Consider the following 12,155-nt stretch of genomic DNA (forward strand, 5'->3'; position numbering starts at 1 on the left):
TCTATGATTGACAGAATCACAAGAAGAATGTTGGTGTTGAAGGATGGATATTTGTGTCAGGGAATATCTAGGGGTCTTTGAAAACACTATTCAGTTTCCCAGATGCAATTCTGCCCAAACAACTATGCGTAAAAAATACACACAGGGCTGGTAGCATTATCTTTTAGGAGCCTATTTTTTTGTGATTTCTAGGTTACCAATAGCTAATAGACAATAAGTCACTTTTATAATTTTAGAGAGCTTTGGAGAAGAGGCAGAAAATATAGAAGAAGGAATTAAACCAATGCCTTATCCTCTTGAAGAATACAAATGGCAAATGCTTGGAACACACAAATAGATTCTATAACAAGATTTCTTCCTTCCAGACCCAGATCAAATGTCATCTCCTTCCTCAAGCCTTTCCTGATTCCTCGGCTACAAATGATGTTTCCAGGTATAAAATGTCATAATTTTCTTAAGCATTTATCACAATCTATTCTGTGATTTAGTTGCTTCCATCTTGTATATGTAAGAGCACATTACTCCCCACACTCTCCCCATACATACACATCTTTTATTTGCCTTTACTAGATTATAAGCTACTTGAGGACAGGGATCAAATCTTATTTATATGCTGCCTCCCCCCACTAAGGCTTGAAATAGTATAGAAGAGGTCATCCAGTCTTTGTTTGAGTACCTCCATTCAGGTAGACTGGACATGCTGTCTTTCAAGGCAGCCCATTCCAATTATGAATAGTTCTGTCAGGAAGTTTTTCATTACCTATGCCTAAATTTGCCTCCTTAAAATTTCCATCCATTGTTCTGTCCTTTGGGGCCATGAAGAACATTTCTATTCCCCATTCCACGTGACAGCCCTCTAAACACTTGAAAGTTGCTATGATATCCAACCAAGTCTTTACTTCTGTAGGCTAAATAAACGCTCTTGGTTCCTTCAAATGACCCTCATATGGCATGGGCTCAAGGCCCTCCACCATTCTGGTTACCCTATACTAAATGCTCTTCTGCTTACAAAGCATTCCTAAAATGTGGTAGCCAGAAGTGAACCTAATATTCCAGATGTGGTCTAATGGGGGCAATATATGATGGTTCTATTACTTCCCTAATAATGGACGTCTCTCAACGCAACCCAAGATGACATTAAATTTCTGGGTTCCCATATTATACTTTTGACTCATCTTGAACTGGCAGTTCACTGAGACCCTTGGGGTCTTTTATAGATAAACTGCTGTCTAGTTCACCTGAAAAAGTTATGGGGATTTGCATATACTATTAACTCAAGGGTGTAATTGGAAATCAACAGAAGCAGAATATTGAAGATACTTCTATTATCATTTTGGGTTTATTACACTCTGTATAAAATAGACCCTAAAATAAATATATTTTCTGATCTAAAATTGTTCTTCAGTCATTGTGTCTGACTCTTCATTACCCTGATCTTAAATTAGAGTTGCCTTATATTTGGACAGAGTAGCCCCATCTGATGAAAAATATAGATGTCACATGGCACATATCACCTTAAATGTCCACATTGGCATCAAGCTTTAGAAACCTTCTGGAGTCTTTTAATACATTTAACTGGGTAAAATTAGTCCTTTACTTCTAAGGCTCAGCACATTAGCTAATGCTAATTAGGTTTTCAGATCAGTCACTTGGTACCAATTGATATCTAGCAAAGAATATGGTCCCTGACATTATAAAACACAGAGAGTTTGGTTTTTGGAATAGAAGAGTAGCTGAGAGAAGAAAGGGCTGTAGCATCTGCCCCTGGCCCCAGTGGAGTTCTGCATTTAGGGTTCTAGAACACGCAGGGTATATAGTGTTGTAATGTAATGCCAAGCAAAGGCAACTTCCCAAGGTTCGAAATACCAGCATAGGTGCTCTCCATTTTATTCAGTGAAAAATTAAGAACAGAGAAGATCAAAATATGACATCATTCAAAATACAGCATTTACTAAGTATGATTAAATAATCTCCAAGTACTACCTGATTTAATCAAGTACTACCCCACCCCAGGACATTACATTCATTTAATTAGTTATGAAGTCCCTGTTCTAAATACTACTCCACCCCTAGGCTGTACCTTCATTTGGTCCATCACAAAGCCCCTCTTCTCAAATGGAGATTAGTTTCCAATCATAAGTAAAGTACATTCATTTGTTCAATCATAGAACACAAAAAGGTCAAAAGTTCCCCACCCCTGGATCACAGTTGAATCTACCCCAGAATTACAACAAGTTTAAGCACAGCACTTAAAACCCAAATGGAGGTCTTTTCTTCATCTTGACATGAGGCAAGTTCTCAGCAATCTTTGTTCTTGGGGAGACAAAGCTTAGCAAGGCCACAAGATACATTGCCAGTCTCTTCATTAATTCATTCTCTGTCTGCAAACAGTCCTAAGACCCCTGAAAACATTAGCAAAACCCTCTTCCAGGATTTCTGTAAACATACAACAAGAAAATCCTTCTTCAGGGCTTCTGAACCAACAGCAAGGTTCCAATACTTCTGTAACAACAGCACTGTCCTTCACCAGTGGACAGTATTCACTCTGTCTGCAGAACAGTCTCAGTAGCTCTGAACCAACAGCAAGGTTCCAAAACTTCTGCAACAACAGGACTGTCTTTCACCAGTGGACAAATCTGGCAAAACAACATCAAAACATACAGACAAAGTACCAGCATAACAGCCATGTCTCCTCAGTCCTTGGCAGCTCTCGGTGGCAGCTCTCAAAAGTCCTGGGCAATTCAAAGTGGACCTCAGCAATCCTCTCAGTGTCTCTCTGCCTCCAAAAGGGTGCTGCTTCCAAAAAGTTCTTCTGCCTCTCTCTTGTGTCTCTCCAAATCTAGGTCACCAGTTCCTCCTAGTTCAGCACTCTCTTTTTATGTCAACAAGTCCATCCCACAGGTGGGATTAACAAGCTCTGGGTTTTAACACAATCAAACCAAAAACCAAGCCAATACAGGGGAATCTTTAAATTCCATTACTATTACAATTGTGAAGATATTGGACACCTTGGGGATGGGTTTGAAATTATAATTATTCCTTCCACATCATAACTTTTCCCATCACAGTTCTGATATGTCAAGGGTTGGCATAAGAAATTAAATGGGAATTTGGGGGGAGTTTTGTGGAAGCCACAGATGACACCTGAAACCCAGTGGATGACACAGAAAAAGTTTAGACACTCAGGAATGCATAAAATATATGTATAGTATAATATAATATGAACATATTTTATCTTTTAATACCATCATAATTCAGACTTCCTCTCTGCTACAAAGAAAGGATCAAAAAATGTTATGCAGCTTTTCCAGATCATGGGGGGCTCTGAGCCCCTAGCCCCCTCAACGTGGAAGGAATAACTGTAGTCTTTTCTCAATGAAGGAAAATAATAAACTGTTTCAGAGTTCTTTTACAGGCAAATATAAGTAGATAAGTTAATACTAACAGTAATGATACTATGGCATAGTCTCCCACAAATCAGGAAAAGCTAGGTTCAAATTCTGTCTTTGTCATATGTTGGCTGTCTGTACCTACATAATCACTGTAGCAGCAAGCACCCTAGCATACCCAGGGTGGCTGCCAACACAGGTTCTTAGATCTGCTTTTCTAAAGGAAAGCAACTCAAAATGGGTTAACAATCTTGCTTTAGTCAAACATGTCATTTACCTAGTTCAGGGGGAAAAGGTCAGCACCCCGAACTTCTGAGAATACAAGCAGAAGTTACAAGCAGGCAGAGAAACAGATCAGCAGACAGGCTTCCAGCTACCTGACCATTGCACCCATACCTAATCAGTTACCAGAGAGGGAAGCACCAGCATCTGGGTTTTCAAAGACAGATGGGCTCTCAATGACTACCCAGAGTCTCATGTGGTCAAATCACACAACTCTTCCCAAAGTGAGCCCCAAAACAAAACCTCACATCAGGGTATATATAGCCTTCTCCTGGCTCAGAGAAAGTCACAACCCTCTTGACCCAATGCCCAATCATAAAGTAACAAGGTGTGGGCGTTCCTGAAAAACAAGTCTCCCGCCACAGGCTCCATGTGACCACATTCAGCCTATTAGGGGGCAGAGTATATTTTCAAATCAAGGAAGGTTCTCAAAGTCACTTAAGCCTATCTAGGGGCCAAGGCGCAGGGAAGATCTCAGATTCTCATTCACATAACAATCACTTAACATCTTAGTGCCCCAGGCTACTCTCTAAGACTGTAATTTTGAAGAATAGTTGCAGATTGCATTGTTAGAAGTTTCTTCCCTGGGGGTTTCCTCTACCAGTGAAATCACAGGTTTGGACAATAACTACGGTCATAACTGAAATAAAATTTGACTAAGTAACCAATTTGTCCATAAGCACCTGCTCTGTGCCAGGCATAGTGCCAAGTGCTTTGGGTATATAAACAAAAGTGTATGTGCTACACATATACCAAAGAAGTTTACAATCTAGCAGGAGGAGACCATGCATAATGGATTGAAAACAGATTTAAGATAAATAAGGGGAAAAGGCACTAATGAGAGGATCTGAAAGAGCAATATGGCCCTTAAGAAGAGTGTTGAAAAAAGCTAAGGATTTGAAAAAGTCAAGGTGAGGAGGAAGTACATTCCACGAGGCTGCCTGTGTAGAGGCAAGGATGAAAGGAAAAAGAAATGTAGTATATGAGTAACAATAATAGTAAGCAAGTGCTAATAAAACAGCAGCCAAAAAAAAAAAAAAACTGAATAGAAAATTGACCTGAAAATAATGAAGATTTGACTATATATGGTTTTATCTATATATAATTATGGTTGAACTAAGGCTGGTAGGTACCACAAACTTTTTGGTTCTTTTTACATTATGATTGTTATGGACAGTGAAGATATCTATATCTTATTTGCAGTGGCTGCTGGGAGCCTGTCATGCATGGCACCTAGAACATTTTAAAAATTCTGGAGATCATACTGTAAGAAAGACACTGACAAAACGAAGGACCAGTATGATGGTAAAAAGGTCAAGGGTCTAGCTAGAAACTGAACCATGTGATATAAAGAATTGTTGAGGAATTATATTTACCTAGAAAAAAGGTGGCTTTTGAGTGACTGTCTTCAAAGATGTCAATTCTAACTTAGAAGAGGGAGTAGATTTATTCTTTATAACTCCAAAGAGTACAATTAGGAGCCACGGGTAGAAATTGCAAAGATAGATTTCAGCTCCATATAAGGCATTACTTCTCTATAATTAGGAAAAGTCAAAACATGGAAGGGCCACCTCAAAAAGTACTGAGCTTCCTGTCACTGAAAATAGAAGCTACATGACCACCTGTCAAGGATACAAGAAAGAATTCCTGGCTGAATAGGAAGTTGTACTACTGCCCTTAGAGTAATAGTAAGCTTTGGAGTGGGATGGGGGTGGTAACACAGGGTCATGAGAGCTGTCTCTGAGAAGTAGGAGGAGTCGAGTGGATAGGAACTAGAATAGTTTTTCATGACCTTAAAGGAAGAACTAGTAATAATAATAGGTGGGAGCTGCTAGGGAGACAATTTAGGAAAAATTTTACTAACAGTTTACCAAAATTGGAACCACCTTCTAACTCTATGATTCTAGATAAATAGATATCCACTTTATTGTGGATTATACCGTAGATTCCCAAAATTTTAGTGATATAAAATCAGGGTAGTTTTTAGTGGCTTATTTATTTATTTGCAATGCATACTCTTTAGTAGTCCCTCCTGATTTCACTTTTCTGAGAGCAACCCCAGCAGGACCAAGCCAGAGCAACAGCTGGAACGGAGAAGCAGGAGAAAAATGCCATATATTATAGAGAAGCAAGCCTGGACTTAGCCCTTTGTTAATACCAGATCCAAACATGAACCATATTCTGGTGTTCCCTCAGAAAATCCTGGAGGGGAACACAGCCAGACTGAGTGATTTGTGGGACATCCTCAAGATTGAACAGTCACCTAAATGGAGAGCAGGGGATCTGGATCACAAGTTACAAGGATTATTATAACAGTCCATTTAATATGACTTTATGCTTTCCAAAGTATGTTCACATGCATTGTGTGAATAACCCCCTTAGTTGGTAGTGCTCAAATTATCTTGCATTTACTCATCTGTTCACTTGTGGTAACGCCCAGAAAAATATAAGTTCCTTAGGGGCAGGCAAGGAATGTGTTTCTTTTTATTCTCAGCACCTGCACAATAACTGGTACATAGTAGGCAATTAATAAAAGTTTGTGAAATAGAATTGAAAGATCACCACTATTAATTACCCTCCTTCTGGTACAACAACCTAGTCAATTGCTTTCAGGTGAGGCCCAGGAGGTTTTTGGAACAAATGAGATGATATGTAAATAAAATACATCCCAAACTCTAAAGCACTATATTAATATTAGCCAGTATTATTATTGTCACAAATACTGCTTGTGAAAACCTCTGGGTTACATTAGGCTATTTTATGACATCCCAAAGGCTAGAGATGCTGCCACTAGGGCAGCGTGCTGGCTTATCCTTAGAGCCAGAATTGAGATAAATTTTTAATACCTGATTCCCAGGAACTGAATTTTCTCAGCTCTAATGCGGTTAATCCCTCAGCTGCAGGAAGCCTGGTTATTTATAGGTGCTGGTATTCTCCTCATTATTACCAATGCCCTTCCCTCTTTGGAAATGGCATTTTATTGAGCGTTCTGCTTTTAGCTCAAGACTCCTGGGCTGAAGGGTCCCCTCAGCGTCAGGGCTAGGACAGGCTTCTTTCCTTCCCCCATCCTTATTACTGAGGTGCAAAGTAGAAATCCGCAGATGCCCATTCCACTTCCCTGCTGCTAATGGCCTGTTCAATAATTTAGTTATCTTTCCCTCAAGGAAATTTGGTTGCTGTCGGCTGTCACGTAAGACAGCTCAGAGATGAGGGCTGAGGATGTTGAGGATTCCAGGCCCCCACCCTTCCCCTCTCCCGCATCCCGTTCCTCCCATCCCTCGATTTCTCAATCCCTTGACGTCCTCTCTTTCCCTTCACCCTCCTTCATTCCCTTTCCTCCTTTCCCCACCACCCCTTTCACTCATCCTAGTCTTCTCCCTGTGCCTTTCTTCACTCCCTCCTTCTTTCCCTCCGCCCCGCCCTCCTTCATCCTTTCCCTTCCCTCCTTCGCCCCCTTTCAGCCTCCTCCCCGTCTCCTCCTCCTCTCCTTCGTCCCCCTCTCCTGTCCCTCTTCCTTTCACCCGCCCCTTTCCCTCCTCCTCCTCCCCCCCTCTCCCCCGCTCTTTCCCCGCTCCCTGGCTCCCCGCTTCCTCGCTGGGGGCCAGGGCAGGGGGCGGACTTCCGTGGGCCGAGGGGGAGCAACTATTACAGCCACTGCGGCTGTTTAACTCTTTGGCAGCCACACTCCCGACACCCCCGCATCACACCCTGCCCCAGTCCCCGCTCCTCACAGATCATCTGAGCAAATTGATGGTTATTTAAAAGAAATGACAAAAGGAGACAAAACACTGGCAAAAGATAAAACAAAAGGAGGCTCAAAGCTCTTTAATTAAGCTCCGTGAAGGGCCAGGAATGCGAGCTCCTCCTCGTTTCCCCGCTGAGCCTCCGCCTGATTAGCTCCCCGCATCTGCTGCGTTTCCTAGCCTCCATCTGCCCAGCCCGGCACTAACGGATTCCGGGGGCGCGGGTGCTCGGGGAAATGCCTCCGAGATAGCAGTTGTGGGGAGATGCTCAGGCTGGCCACGGCGGAAGTGTGCTTGAGCTGGCAGGACGGATCTCTCGGTTCATTTGCCCCATACCTGTGCCCCAGGGACACCCACGCACACTGCCCCATGACTTGCCCTGATTTCCAGGAAGCGCCAAGAGGACCGGGTCGGGAGAAGCACTCCTAGGGGCAAAGAGCCGTCAGCTCCGTTTCACCGACTAGCCGCCAGCACAGCAAAAGCTGGGGACCCTGACATCTTTCCCCTTGAACAGAGCAGTGGAAAGTCCACCGCGTTCTGAAAGTTAGCATTTAAAGAAACATGCTGTTTTAAAAGAATCAATGGGACAGTAAGGGTGAGTGGGTGCCACTGGAGGCAAAGTTTCTTTCTTAAAAAAAAAAAAAAGACATGGAAGACAAAAAAAAAAAAAAACCAAACACCCCACACAGTAAACCTAATTCACGTGGTGGGTTCGAGGATAGTGGAGTGTCAAGGGGGAGGAGGGAAGGACTGTCTGGGAAAGGGGGAGAGCAGAAAAGGAAGAGAGAAAGAGAAAATGAGGGAATTACTAGAAAGCACTGAAAGAAAGGAGCAAGGATTTGATGTCAGTTGAACACACATTTATTAAGCACCTACTATATACATGAAATAGTAAATAGAGTTGGTCTTAGCGTCAGGAAGCCGTGTGTGTGTGTGTGTGTGTGTGTGTGTGTGTGTGTGTGTGTGTGTAGCTTCGGGAGCCTAAAGGTTACTTCTCAATGCCCTAGGCAACTCTCAAAGAAGACTATCAATTGAAGAACAGATGCAAATCTGCATTGGTAGAGTGAGTTTCCTCACCAAGAAAGGGTAAGGAAGAAAATAAATATTTTTTAAATGCCAACTAAATAGGTGCTGTTCTAAGCACTTTATAAATATTATTTAATTTAATCTTTACAACAACCCTGGGAGGTAGATGCTATTATTATCCCCATTTTACAGATGAAGACACTGAGACAGACATATTAAGTGATTTGCCCAGGGTCACACTACTAGTAAGTATTTGAGGTCAGATTTTAACTTAGGTCTTCTGGATTCCAGGCCCAACCCTAAATACTCAGTCACTTAGCTGTCTATAACCAGGAGTTCCTATACCTATTCAATCCGATCAAAAAAAAAAAAAAGTACAAGGCAAAAGAGAACAATAGCATAAGTGTATAAAGGGCCTGATTAGGGTCAAGATGACCTGATCCATACTAACTGTGACCAAAGACAAACCACTTAACCTTTCACTGGTCCTCAGACTACACTGAGACTATAAATTACAGAGGAGTTTCCTGTCTCAGTGGGTAGAGGGAGTTTACACACCAAGAATTCCCCACATTGATAAAATCTAAGACCTGGACCCCCCCCAAAAAATGGTCCTCAAATGCCAAATCAGGATATCTGTGGTACCTATCTGAATTGTGAGGATCAAATGTAATTATGTATGTAAAGGGCATGGCAAACCTTAATGCACTATATGCATCTAAGGTATTATCTCTGACTCTACAAAGTCCCACTCCAATGCCTCATTTTTTTATGAAGGTAAGTCTGTATTCTCAAAGAATTAAAGGCAGCGACCTGGCCCAATGGCTAGGGTACTGGCCCTGGAATCAAGAAAACAGTTTAAAATCTGGCCTCAGATACTTACAAGCTATGTGACCCTGGACAAGTCACTTAATATCTGCCTCAGTTACCTTATCTTTAGTGGAAACAATAATAGCACCCATTTCCCAGGGCTGTTGTGAGGATCAAATAAAATAACATTTGTAAAGTACTTAGTACACAATAGGCTTATAATAAATGCTTATTTCCTTTCTTCAAAGACTATGCCAAAGGTAGAAGCTTTGGCAAGTTTTTTACCATGTGTAACAGCAAGCACCCTAGGCACACTCAGGATGGTCTGTTAGCACGGGTTCTTGGATCTGCTTTTCTAAAAGGAAAGCAACTTTTAAGGGGTCAGTAATCTACTTTAATTACATTCACTAGTTCAGGGGAAAAGTCAGCATCCTGAAGGTCAGAGAAAATACAAACAGAGAAAATATAAGCAGAGAAAATTAGCATAAAGACCAACAGACAGGGCTCTGACTGTCTGAATCAAAGCAATATTGCTATATTCTTTACATACACCACTACATAGAGAGAGTCTTTACATCTGAGCAGTCCAGGGTCCTGAACATACATGGATTCCAAGTCCCATCCAAGGAATCACAAGGACCTTCTCATAAGCGAATATACCAAAGCAAAATACCAACTCTGACTATATATACACTTCTCAGAACTGGAAGGCATCACAACTCTCATGACTTAGTGCCTAATTAGGTTAGTACCAAAAGGTATGAAAGCCTTCCTGTAAGCAAGCCTCCCCTAAGCAAGCTCCTCCTTAGGCAAGTTCTTCCAGTAATGGGCTCTATGTGATTCAGGATGTATCACAGCTGGCACATAGTCCTATTAATGGATGGAGAAGATCTTATATCCCATTACCATTACTCCATGGTAGGAAGGAATATGGTCCTGGCTATAAACTAAGCTGCCTGTACACAGACCAACTAAACTAAGCAGAGCAGCTGGCTCATTTGCATCAGTCTCTATCTGATGAATTCTTTGGCCAGTAAGAATATAAGCTCTTTCTGGGGAGGGATAGTTTATTTTTTTCTTTGTATCCCCAGCATTTACATAGTAAGCACTATAAGTGCTTAGTGAATAGAATTGAATTAAATGGTAATCCATGAAACAAAGAAAAAAATTCAAATGGTCTTTGGTTATGTGTACCCAGATTTTTTTTTGCAGGTTCTATGATGGAGTAAGAGAAAATAGGGCAGAGGATTCTAGAAATCACTGTTTTGCTGAAAACATTGTGCTGACATCTCTAAATATTAACCTAACTATAGGTATTCTAAATGTGAGCTTAGTGTCCAGTGACTAACAAATCAATATACTATTAGGATAATGGAAATATATCAATACTGAAGGCTAACCAAAACTGTAACTCATTGCAAGAGTGACTGTTAGTTTCTCCTCAGAGAGGCAAAGAAGATGGATGAGTTCTGCCCAAAGGTAACAAGACACACGGATTCAGGAAATGATAGTTCTTATGTTGAAAATTAAGGGGGGAAAAGACCACCATGATGATAACTGAAGTTTATGCACTAAATCTGTTGTAAGCATGAAAAGACAGAGATATTTTGCAAGCTTGACATGATCCTCCAAGAAATTCAACATATACTTTGATATTCAGTGACTCCAGGGAGAGGGTGGGCACAAGGGAAGATATGTTGACTAATATAAATATATGTTGACCAATATGACATTGAGAAACCAAAGTCAAGGACTTGCAGACAAGTCAGAAGCTTCATGTCTGTCTATCTACTGTGAATGTTTTGTTCTAGAAAAGACTCAGAAAGTGGTAGACATGCTGAGCACGAAACAATGTCACACACAAAATAATTGAAATTAACTATACCTTAACAGCTAGGAAAAGTTTGGTTATGGGTAAAAGAATCACAAGGGGGAAAAAAAGAGTCAGTGTCTCCCTATTGCCTCTAGGATCAAAACAAAATCCCCCTGTTTGTCATCTAAAGCCTTTCACAAGCTGACCCCACACCATCTTTCCAAATTTATTTCACAATATTCTCCCTTTTATACTCTATTATCCAGCCAAACTGTCCTGATTACTGTTTTTGATACACAGCTTTCTGTCTTTCTCCTCTGTTCTTTTACACAGACTGTTCCCCCTACCTGGAATTTTCTCCCTCCTTATTTTCACCTCTTGAAATCCCTAGCTCCATTAAACGTTTAGTTTAAGTTCCACCTTCCCAGAAGCCTTTGCAGCCCTCCCCAATTGTTCACACTTACCAGTACCTCCTGAATGACTTTGGATACATTTTGTATTTACTTAGTGCATATGCATTAAAATGTAAGCTCCTGGGGGGCAGGGTTCATTTTTGTCTTTGTATCCTCAGAACCTAGAACAGCACCTGGTACCTAGTAGGTGCTTAATAAATATTGGTTGAATGGAATTGAATATCATAGTCAGCCATTCGTGTGCAACAAGACTATCAATTGGTCAAAGGCATAGAGACTGAATGTAATACAAGACTATATGAAGAAGAGGAAGATGTGTATCTACACATATGCCTACTTTCTCATCTTTACAGGACCATAAATTTATAGCTAGAAGAGGCAACCCAGTTCAACTCTCTTGTTTTACATTTGAGGAAACTGAGGCCCAGAGAGGTTAAGTAACTTGCCCAAAGTTACTTAAATAGTAAGGACATTGCAGCTGCTGCTTTTCAGCAGGAGTATTCAGAACAGTAGGTGGAGGGCAGAATGGGGAGGGCTCAGGTGGTGGTAAAATTAGAGTATATTCCCCTCAATTTGGTATGACATTTTAACCTTAGTAGGTCAGTCTCCATGCCTCATTTCTGGAATGTGTTCTTCCTTCCTTCCTTCCTTCCTTCCTTCCTTCCTTCCTTCCTTCCTT

General features: G+C 41.2%; 1 pseudogene; it reads left to right on the top strand.

Moving 5' to 3' along the window:
• The window catches only part of LOC138166505 (kallikrein-13-like), a 45,719-nt pseudogene that overhangs the window by 17,469 nt on the left and 16,095 nt on the right, over positions 1 to 12,155 (top strand).

Source organism: Petaurus breviceps, unplaced genomic scaffold (genome assembly GCF_028583685.1).
Source record: "Petaurus breviceps papuanus isolate PSGF00001 unplaced genomic scaffold, PetGlider_PUasm1.0 224, whole genome shotgun sequence".
Taxonomy (NCBI): domain Eukaryota; kingdom Metazoa; phylum Chordata; class Mammalia; order Diprotodontia; family Petauridae; genus Petaurus; species Petaurus breviceps.